Genomic DNA, 10,195 nt, shown 5'->3' with positions numbered 1-10,195 from the left:
ACCTGAAATACGGAAGCAAAGCTAAAGGCGAAATCGAAGTCCCGGCCACTACACACGCTGCAAAACCGTCTGTCAGAGAAGAATTCAAAGAAGTCAAAAAGGAGTTCATAGATGAAATCCCGGAAGAATCTAATACCCAGGAAAACGAGGACGTCTTCGAAGAACCCTCAGAAACCCTCGTTCTGAAGAAAGGTCCCGGAAGACCGAAGAAAATAAGAACTGGAGTACCCGGACGACCGAAGAAATCATTCAACATGATTCCGAGCGTCTCAGAAGAGTCTACTGAAGAGGCTACTGACGAGCAAGAAACCCTGTCCGATGAGTCAGCAAGCCTAGCTATCTTATCAGAACCTTTGTCCATGAAGCAAGCCCTGGCTTCTCCGTACGCAAACGATTGGAGGAAAGCAGTAACGGAAGAGTTCGTTTCGCTTATCAAGTGCGAAACCTGGGACATCGTTGACTGTCCGGAAAACCAGAAGGTCCTTGGAAATCGTCTTGTCTTCCGAACGAAGTACTTACCCAGCGGAGAAGTAGAGAAAAGGAAAGCCAGGCTCGTAGCGAAAGGTTTTGCCCAGAGACCAGGGATCGACTACCAAGAGACGTTCGCACCCGTCATTAGATCCAGCTCGATAAGACTGCTTATGGCCCTTGCTGTGGAAATCGGTTTGGAAGTCCACCAAATGGATGTCGTCACGGCCTATCTTAATGGCGAAGTCGAGGAGGAAATATATATGGTCGTAACGGAAGGATTAACAGAATCCCTCGAAGAAATCATCAAGTCAACCCGGTTCGACAAGTCGATCATTGCCAGAGCAAAGAAATGGTCCAGCGACCTGGAAGAAGAGGGACTAACAGCCTTGCGGAATCTACCAACAGAGGAAATGCCAGCTGACGTCTGTACAAAGAGCCTGTTCCGTCCGAAGCACCTCTTCTGCGTCAAAGCCCTTGGACAGGAAATAATTAAATGACCACCCCCTGGATAGAAGATTGAAACCACCGATATTAAGAGGGACTGTTGTAAATTAGAGATAATACCGGTTGTTTTTTATCTATATCCAGATTATATTTTCTACACTTGTATTTTTTATGCATCGCGGTCATTCTTGTAATCTTTATTTTTTTATCGCGATGCCTTAACTATATAACCGGATAACATTCCGATAACGTTTGTCAGTTCTCAAAGTCAGTTCTCAGTCGTCAGTTCCCAGTTGATCAGTTCCCAGTTATCAGTTGTCAGTAGCGTTCACGGAAATTAACATAAATGTTTTACTTAATTTAATAAAGAGTTCATAACCAGTTAATCCCAGAGTCGTTCTTGCGTCAAACAACATTCTCAATGGTGGTGCCTAGGCCTATTTCGCGAGATAAACAAACGCCAAAATATCAAACGATATTCGGTCCTTGGATATTATTGGCTTGGAAAATCACGTGACTCTTTGCGAGAAGCAAACGCGAGCTGAAGATTCTACTGCGGCAGATCGGAGCTTATTCCGAACACCCGCTTCATCTATGAGCAACAAGCGCGACTTAAAAAGCTTTCGCTTGTTTGTAAACGGTATGCCTAGGGAACGCAAACCCCAATACGCCTCATCTCTCAGCTTTACGCTTCGACTTTTTCCATTTCTCGCGCACATGTAAAGGAGCCTTTAGAATTATTGAGGATACAAAGGAAAAGCCTTTGCTAAAGAGCTTGGCAATATTTCGCCAATTTGAACTATGTATTTCCGGTTTTTCTCATTGGCTGGTGGACCTGTGTTTAGCAAGTAAATTCGTCTCGGCTCGGAGAGGTTCATTTTGGTTTCCCAACTTGTTTACCCACCCGCCATGTTAAGCTCTACGAGGAAAATCGTCCTTTGTCCCACTGTCCGAACAGCATCTTAAGCATGTAAGTCTTAATTTAAAAAAAAACTTTTAATATCTGGGCCTTCAGTCACTTGCTTAACTCTCTTCTTATCGATACTAGATAAGTCTTGGTTAAATCCAAGACGTTTTGATTAATTTTGGGTATTGAAGTTTCGGTGTTAGAGACACGCATTTTTGCCCTAATTTTTTATATTAGACTTACGGCGTTTTTGTCGTGATTCACGCAGTTAAAGGGATATAAAGCAAGAAAAACATGGCGTTTGAGCTCGGGTGCTTGTAGGTACTTGTGGTGCTTGTAGGTACTTGTGGGTACTTGTGGGTGCTTGTGGGTACTTGTGGGTACTTGTGGGTGCTTGTGGGTACTTGTGGGTGCTTGAGGGTACTTGTGGGTGCTTATAGGTACTTGTGAATGCTTGTAGGTACTTGTAAGTGTTTGTAGGTACTTGTAAGGGTTTGTAGCTACTTGTGGGTGCTTGTAGGTACTTCTGGGTACTTCCCCCGGGTACTTGTGGGTCCTTGCCACGCGTACTTGTGGGTGCTTGTATGTGCTTGTTTGTGTTTGTAGGTACTTGTGGGTGTTTGTAGGTACTTGTGGGTACTAGTGGGTGTTTGTAGGTACTTGTGGGTGTTTGTAGGTACTTGTGGGTACTAGTGGGTGCTTGTACGTACTTGTGGGTGCTTGTACGTACTTGTGGGTGCTTGTACGTACTTGTGGGTACTTGTAGGTATTTGTAGGTACTTGTGGGTGCTTGTAGGTACTTGTGGGTGCTTAGGTACTTGTGGGTGCTTGTGGGTGCTTGAAGGTACTTGTGGGTACTTGTAGGTACTTGTGGGTACTTGTGGGTGCTTGTAGGTACTTCTGGGTACTTGCCCCGGGTACTTGTGGGTGCTTGCCACGGGTACTTGTGGGTGCTTGTAGGTGCTTGTGGGTGCTTGTAGGTACTTGTGGGTGCTTGTAGGTACTTGTGGGTGCTTGTAGGTACTTGTAAGTGTTTGTAGCTACTTGTGGGTGCTTGAAGGTACTTCTGGGTACTTGCCCCGGGTACTTGTGGGTCCTTGCCACGCGTACTTGTGGGTGCTTGTATGTGCTTGTTTGTGTTTGTAGGTACTTGTGGGTGTTTGTAGGTACTTGTGGGTACTAGTGGGTGCTTGTACGTACTTGTGGGTGCTTGTACGTACTTGTGGGTACTTGTAGGTACTTGTAGGTACTTGTGGGTGCTTGTAGGTACTTGTGGGTGCTTGTGGGTGCTTGTAGGTACTTGTGGGTGCTTGTGGGTGCTTGTGGGTGCTTGTAGGTACTTGTGGGTGCTTGTGGGTGCTTTTAGGTACTTGTGGGTGCTTGTGGGTGCTTTTAGGTACTTGTGGGTGCTTGTGGGTACTTGTGGGTGCTTGTAGGTACTTGTAAGTGTTTGTAGGTACTTGTAAGTGTTTGTAGGTACTTGTATGTACTTGTGGGTGCTTGTAGGTACTTGTGGGTGCTTGTAGGTACTTGTGGGTGCTTGTAGGTACTTGTGGGTGCTTGTAGGTACTTGTAAGTGTTTGTAGCTACTTGTGGGTGCTTGAAGGTACTTCTGGGTGGTTGTACGTACTTGTGGGTGCTTGTACGTACTTGTGGGTGCTTGTACGTACTTGTGGGTACTTGTAGGTACTTGTGGGTGCTTGTAGGTAGTTGTGGGTGCTTGTAGGTACTTGTTGGTGCTTGTAGGTACTTGTGGGTGCTTGTAGGTACTAGTGGGTGCTTGTGGGTGCTTTTAGGTACTTGTGGGTACTTGTGGGTGCTTGTGGGTACTTGTGGGTGCTTGTGGGTACTTGTAAGTGTTTGTAGGTACTTGTAAGTGTTTGTAGGTGCTTGTAGGTACTTCTGGGTACTTGCCCCGGGTACTTGTGGGTGCTTGCCACGGGTACTTGTGGGTGCTTGTAGGTGCTTGTGGGTGCTTGTAGGTGCTTGTGGGTGCTTGTAGGTACTTGTGGGTGCTTGTAGGTACTTGTGGGTGCTTGTAGGTACTTGTGGGTGCTTGTAGGTACTTGTGGGTGTTTGTAGGTACTTGTGGGTACTAGTGGTTGCTTGTACGTACTTGTGGGTGCTTGTACTTACTTGCGGGTGCTTGTACGTACTTGTGGGTGCTTGTGCGTACTTGTGGGTGCTTGTACTTACTTGTGGGTGGTTGTACGTACTTGTGGGTGCTTGTACGTACTTGTGGGTGCTTGTACGTACTTGTGGGTGCTTGTACGTACTTGTGGGTACTTGTAGGTACTTGTGGGTGCTTGTAGGTACTTGTGGGTGCTTGTAGGTACTTGTGGGTGCTTGTAGGTACTAGTGGGTGCTTGTACGTACTTGTGGGTGCTTGTACGTACTTGTGGGTGCTTGTACGTACTTGTGGGTGCTTGTACGTACTTGTGGGTGCTTGTACGTACTTGTGGGTGCTTGTACGTACTTATGGGTACTTGTGAGGGCTTGTAGGTACTTGTGGGTACTTGTAGGTACTTGTGGGTGCTTGTAGGTACTTGTGGGTGCTTGTAGGTACTTGTGGGTGCTTGTGGGTGCTTGTAGGTACTTGTGGGTGCTTGTGGGTGCTTGTAGGTACTTGTGGGTACTTGTGGGTGCTTGTGGGTACTTGTGGGTGCTTGTAGGTACTTGGAAGTGTTTGTAGGTACTTGTAAGTGTTTGTAGGTACTTGTAGGTACTTGTGGGTGCTTCTACGTACTTGTAGGTACTTGTGGGTGCTTGTAGGTACTTGTGGGTGCTTGTATGTGCTTGTTTGTGTTTGTAGGTACTTGTGGGTGCTTGTAGGTACTTGTGGGTGCTTGTACGTACTTGTGGGTGCTTGTACGTACTTGTGGGTGCTTGTACGTACTTGTGGGTACTTGTAGGTACTTGTGGGTGCTTGTAGGTACTTGTTGGTACTTGTGGGTGCTTGTGGTTGCTTGCAGGTACTTGTGGTAGCTTGTGGGGGCTTGTAGGTACTTGTGGGTACTTGTGGGTGCTTGTGGGTACTTGTGGGTGCTTGTAGGTACTTGGAAGTGTTTGTAGGTACTTGTAAGTGTTTGTAGGTACTTGTAGGTACTTGTGGGTGCTTCTACGTACTTGTGGGTACTTGTGGGTGCTTGTGGGTGCTTGTGGGTGCTTGTAGGTACTTGTGGGTGCTTGTGGGTGCTTTTAGGTACTTGTGGGTGCTTGTGGGTACTTGTGGGTGCTTGTAGGTACTTGTAAGTGTTTGTAGGTACTTGTAAGTGTTTGTAGGTACTTGTATGTACTTGTGGGTGCTTGTAGGTACTTGTGGGTGCTTGTAGGTACTTGTGGGTGCTTGTAGGTACTTGTGGGTGCTTGTAGGTACTTGTAAGTGTTTGTAGCTACTTGTGGGTGCTTGAAGGTACTTCTGGGTGGTTGTACGTACTTGTGGGTGCTTGTACGTACTTGTGGGTGCTTGTACGTACTTGTGGGTACTTGTAGGTACTTGTGGGTGCTTGTAGGTAGTTGTGGGTGCTTGTAGGTACTTGTTGGTGCTTGTAGGTACTTGTGGGTGCTTGTAGGTACTAGTGGGTGCTTGTGGGTGCTTTTAGGTACTTGTGGGTACTTGTGGGTGCTTGTGGGTACTTGTGGGTGCTTGTGGGTACTTGTAAGTGTTTGTAGGTACTTGTAAGTGTTTGTAGGTGCTTGTAGGTACTTCTGGGTACTTGCCCCGGGTACTTGTGGGTGCTTGCCACGGGTACTTGTGGGTGCTTGTAGGTGCTTGTGGGTGCTTGTAGGTACTTGTGGGTGCTTGTAGGTACTTGTGGGTGCTTGTAGGTACTTGTGGGTGCTTGTAGGTACTTGTGGGTGTTTGTAGGTACTTGTGGGTACTAGTGGTTGCTTGTACGTACTTGTGGGTGCTTGTACTTACTTGCGGGTGCTTGTACGTACTTGTGGGTGCTTGTACGTACTTGTGGGTGCTTGTACTTACTTGTGGGTGGTTGTACGTACTTGTGGGTGCTTGTACGTACTTGTGGGTGCTTGTACGTACTTGTGGGTGCTTGTACGTACTTGTGGGTACTTGTAGGTACTTGTGGGTGCTTGTAGGTACTTGTGGGTGCTTGTAGGTACTTGTGGGTGCATGTAGGTACTAGTGGGTGCTTGTACGTACTTGTGGGTGCTTGTACGTACTTGTGGGTGCTTGTACGTACTTGTGGGTGCTTGTACGTACTTGTGGGTGCTTGTACGTACTTGTGGGTGCTTGTACGTACTTATGGGTACTTGTGAGGGCTTGTAGGTACTTGTGGGTACTTGTAGGTACTTGTGGGTGCTTGTAGGTACTTGTGGGTGCTTGTAGGTACTTGTGCGTACTTGTGGGTGCTTGTACTTACTTGTGGGTGGTTGTACGTACTTGTGGGTGCTTGTACGTACTTGTGGGTGCTTGTACGTACTTGTGGGTGCTTGTACGTACTTGTGGGTACTTGTAGGTACTTGTGGGTGCTTGTAGGTACTTGTGGGTGCTTGTAGGTACTTGTGGGTGCTTGTAGGTACTAGTGGGTGCTTGTACGTACTTGTGGGTGCTTGTACGTACTTGTGGGTGCTTGTACGTACTTGTGGGTGCTTGTACGTACTTGTGGGTGCTTGTACGTACTTGTGGGTGCTTGTACGTACTTATGGGTACTTGTGAGGGCTTGTAGGTACTTGTGGGTACTTGTAGGTACTTGTGGGTGCTTGTAGGTACTTGTGGGTGCTTGTAGGTACTTGTGGGTGCTTGTGGGTGCTTGTAGGTACTTGTGGGTGCTTGTGGGTGCTTGTAGGTACTTGTGGGTACTTGTGGGTGCTTGTGGGTACTTGTGGGTGCTTGTAGGTACTTGGAAGTGTTTGTAGGTACTTGTAAGTGTTTGTAGGTACTTGTAGGTACTTGTGGGTGCTTCTACGTACTTGTAGGTACTTGTGGGTGCTTGTAGGTACTTGTGGGTGCTTGTATGTGCTTGTTTGTGTTTGTAGGTACTTGTGGGTGCTTGTAGGTACTTGTGGGTGCTTGTACGTACTTGTGGGTGCTTGTACGTACTTGTGGGTGCTTGTACGTACTTGTGGGTACTTGTAGGTACTTGTGGGTGCTTGTAGGTACTTGTTGGTACTTGTGGGTGCTTGTGGTTGCTTGCAGGTACTTGTGGTAGCTTGTGGGGGCTTGTAGGTACTTGTGGGTACTTGTGGGTGCTTGTGGGTACTTGTGGGTGCTTGTAGGTACTTGGAAGTGTTTGTAGGTACTTGTAAGTGTTTGTAGGTACTTGTAGGTACTTGTGGGTGCTTCTACGTACTTGTGGGTACTTGTGGGTGCTTGTGGGTGCTTGTGGGTGCTTGTAGGTACTTGTGGGTGCTTGTGGGTGCTTTTAGGTACTTGTGGGTGCTTGTGGGTACTTGTGGGTGCTTGTAGGTACTTGTAAGTGTTTGTAGGTACTTGTAAGTGTTTGTAGGTACTTGTATGTACTTGTGGGTGCTTGTAGGTACTTGTGGGTGCTTGTAGGTACTTGTGGGTGCTTGTAGGTACTTGTGGGTGCTTGTAGGTACTTGTAAGTGTTTGTAGCTACTTGTGGGTGCTTGAAGGTACTTCTGGGTGGTTGTACGTACTTGTGGGTGCTTGTACGTACTTGTGGGTGCTTGTACGTACTTGTGGGTACTTGTAGGTACTTGTGGGTGCTTGTAGGTAGTTGTGGGTGCTTGTAGGTACTTGTTGGTGCTTGTAGGTACTTGTGGGTGCTTGTAGGTACTAGTGGGTGCTTGTGGGTGCTTTTAGGTACTTGTGGGTACTTGTGGGTGCTTGTGGGTACTTGTGGGTGCTTGTGGGTACTTGTAAGTGTTTGTAGGTACTTGTAAGTGTTTGTAGGTGCTTGTAGGTACTTCTGGGTACTTGCCCCGGGTACTTGTGGGTGCTTGCCACGGGTACTTGTGGGTGCTTGTAGGTGCTTGTGGGTGCTTGTAGGTACTTGTGGGTGCTTGTAGGTACTTGTGGGTGCTTGTAGGTACTTGTGGGTGCTTGTAGGTACTTGTGGGTGTTTGTAGGTACTTGTGGGTACTAGTGGTTGCTTGTACGTACTTGTGGGTGCTTGTACTTACTTGCGGGTGCTTGTACGTACTTGTGGGTGCTTGTACGTACTTGTGGGTGCTTGTACTTACTTGTGGGTGGTTGTACGTACTTGTGGGTGCTTGTACGTACTTGTGGGTGCTTGTACGTACTTGTGGGTGGTTGTACGTACTTGTGGGTGCTTGTACGTACTTGTGGGTGCTTGTACGTACTTGTGGGTGCTTGTACGTACTTGTGGGTGCTTGTAGGTACTTGTGGGTGCTTGTAGGTACTTGTAAGTGTTTGTAGCTACTTGTGGGTGCTTGAAGGTACTTCTGGGTGGTTGTACGTACTTGTGGGTGCTTGTACGTACTTGTGGGTGCTTGTACGTACTTGTGGGTACTTGTAGGTACTTGTGGGTGCTTGTAGGTAGTTGTGGGTGCTTGTAGGTACTTGTTGGTGCTTGTAGGTACTTGTGGGTGCTTGTAGGTACTAGTGGGTGCTTGTGGGTGCTTTTAGGTACTTGTGGGTACTTGTGGGTGCTTGTGGGTACTTGTGGGTGCTTGTGGGTACTTGTAAGTGTTTGTAGGTACTTGTAAGTGTTTGTAGGTGCTTGTAGGTACTTCTGGGTACTTGCCCCGGGTACTTGTGGGTGCTTGCCACGGGTACTTGTGGGTGCTTGTAGGTGCTTGTGGGTGCTTGTAGGTGCTTGTGGGTGCTTGTAGGTACTTGTGGGTGCTTGTAGGTACTTGTGGGTGCTTGTAGGTACTTGTGGGTGCTTGTAGGTACTTGTGGGTGTTTGTAGGTACTTGTGGGTACTAGTGGTTGCTTGTACGTACTTGTGGGTGCTTGTACTTACTTGCGGGTGCTTGTACGTACTTGTGGGTGCTTGTGCGTACTTGTGGGTGCTTGTACTTACTTGTGGGTGGTTGTACGTACTTGTGGGTGCTTGTACGTACTTGTGGGTGCTTGTACGTACTTGTGGGTGCTTGTACGTACTTGTGGGTACTTGTAGGTACTTGTGGGTGCTTGTAGGTACTTGTGGGTGCTTGTAGGTACTTGTGGGTGCTTGTAGGTACTAGTGGGTGCTTGTACGTACTTGTGGGTGCTTGTACGTACTTGTGGGTGCTTGTACGTACTTGTGGGTGCTTGTACGTACTTGTGGGTGCTTGTACGTACTTGTGGGTGCTTGTACGTACTTATGGGTACTTGTGAGGGCTTGTAGGTACTTGTGGGTACTTGTAGGTACTTGTGGGTGCTTGTAGGTACTTGTGGGTGCTTGTAGGTACTTGTGGGTGCTTGTGGGTGCTTGTAGGTACTTGTGGGTGCTTGTGGGTGCTTGTAGGTACTTGTGGGTACTTGTGGGTGCTTGTGGGTACTTGTGGGTGCTTGTAGGTACTTGGAAGTGTTTGTAGGTACTTGTAAGTGTTTGTAGGTACTTGTAGGTACTTGTGGGTGCTTCTACGTACTTGTAGGTACTTGTGGGTGCTTGTAGGTACTTGTGGGTGCTTGTATGTGCTTGTTTGTGTTTGTAGGTACTTGTGGGTGCTTGTAGGTACTTGTGGGTGCTTGTACGTACTTGTGGGTGCTTGTACGTACTTGTGGGTGCTTGTACGTACTTGTGGGTACTTGTAGGTACTTGTGGGTGCTTGTAGGTACTTGTTGGTACTTGTGGGTGCTTGTGGTTGCTTGCAGGTACTTGTGGTAGCTTGTGGGGGCTTGTAGGTACTTGTGGGTACTTGTGGGTGCTTGTGGGTACTTGTGGGTGCTTGTAGGTACTTGGAAGTGTTTGTAGGTACTTGTAAGTGTTTGTAGGTACTTGTAGGTACTTGTGGGTGCTTCTACGTACTTGTGGGTACTTGTGGGTGCTTGTGGGTGCTTGTGGGTGCTTGTAGGTACTTGTGGGTGCTTGTGGGTGCTTTTAGGTACTTGTGGGTGCTTGTGGGTACTTGTGGGTGCTTGTAGGTACTTGTAAGTGTTTGTAGGTACTTGTAAGTGTTTGTAGGTACTTGTATGTACTTGTGGGTGCTTGTAGGTACTTGTGGGTGCTTGTAGGTACTTGTGGGTGCTTGTAGGTACTTGTGGGTGCTTGTAGGTACTTGTAAGTGTTTGTAGCTACTTGTGGGTGCTTGAAGGTACTTCTGGGTGGTTGTACGTACTTGTGGGTGCTTGTACGTACTTGTGGGTGCTTGTACGTACTTGTGGGTACTTGTAGGTACTTGTGGGTGCTTGTAGGTAGTTGTGGGTGCTTGTAGGTACTTGTTGGTGCTTGTAGGTACTTGTGGGTGCTTGTAGGTACTAGTGGGTGCTTGTGGGTG

At 47.7% G+C, this 10,195-nt stretch overlaps 1 long non-coding RNA gene across 1 annotated transcript; it reads left to right on the top strand.

The window, feature by feature from the left end:
• The first annotated feature begins 4,853 nt into the window (after window positions 1-4,853).
• On the top strand, window positions 4,854-9,899 carry LOC149707850 (uncharacterized). The gene is made up of 3 exons (XR_016379942.1): window positions 4,854-5,114; window positions 7,211-7,290; window positions 9,863-9,899. It is a non-coding gene; the product is annotated as an uncharacterized LOC149707850 (long non-coding RNA).
• Window positions 9,900-10,195: the final 296 nt, after the last annotated feature.

Source organism: Phalangium opilio, unplaced genomic scaffold (genome assembly GCF_054372755.1).
Source record: "Phalangium opilio isolate 3A_F unplaced genomic scaffold, DU_Popi_V2 ptg000013l_1, whole genome shotgun sequence".
In the NCBI taxonomy this organism is placed as follows: domain Eukaryota; kingdom Metazoa; phylum Arthropoda; class Arachnida; order Opiliones; family Phalangiidae; genus Phalangium; species Phalangium opilio.
This window is presented reverse-complemented; position numbering and strand designations above follow the sequence as displayed.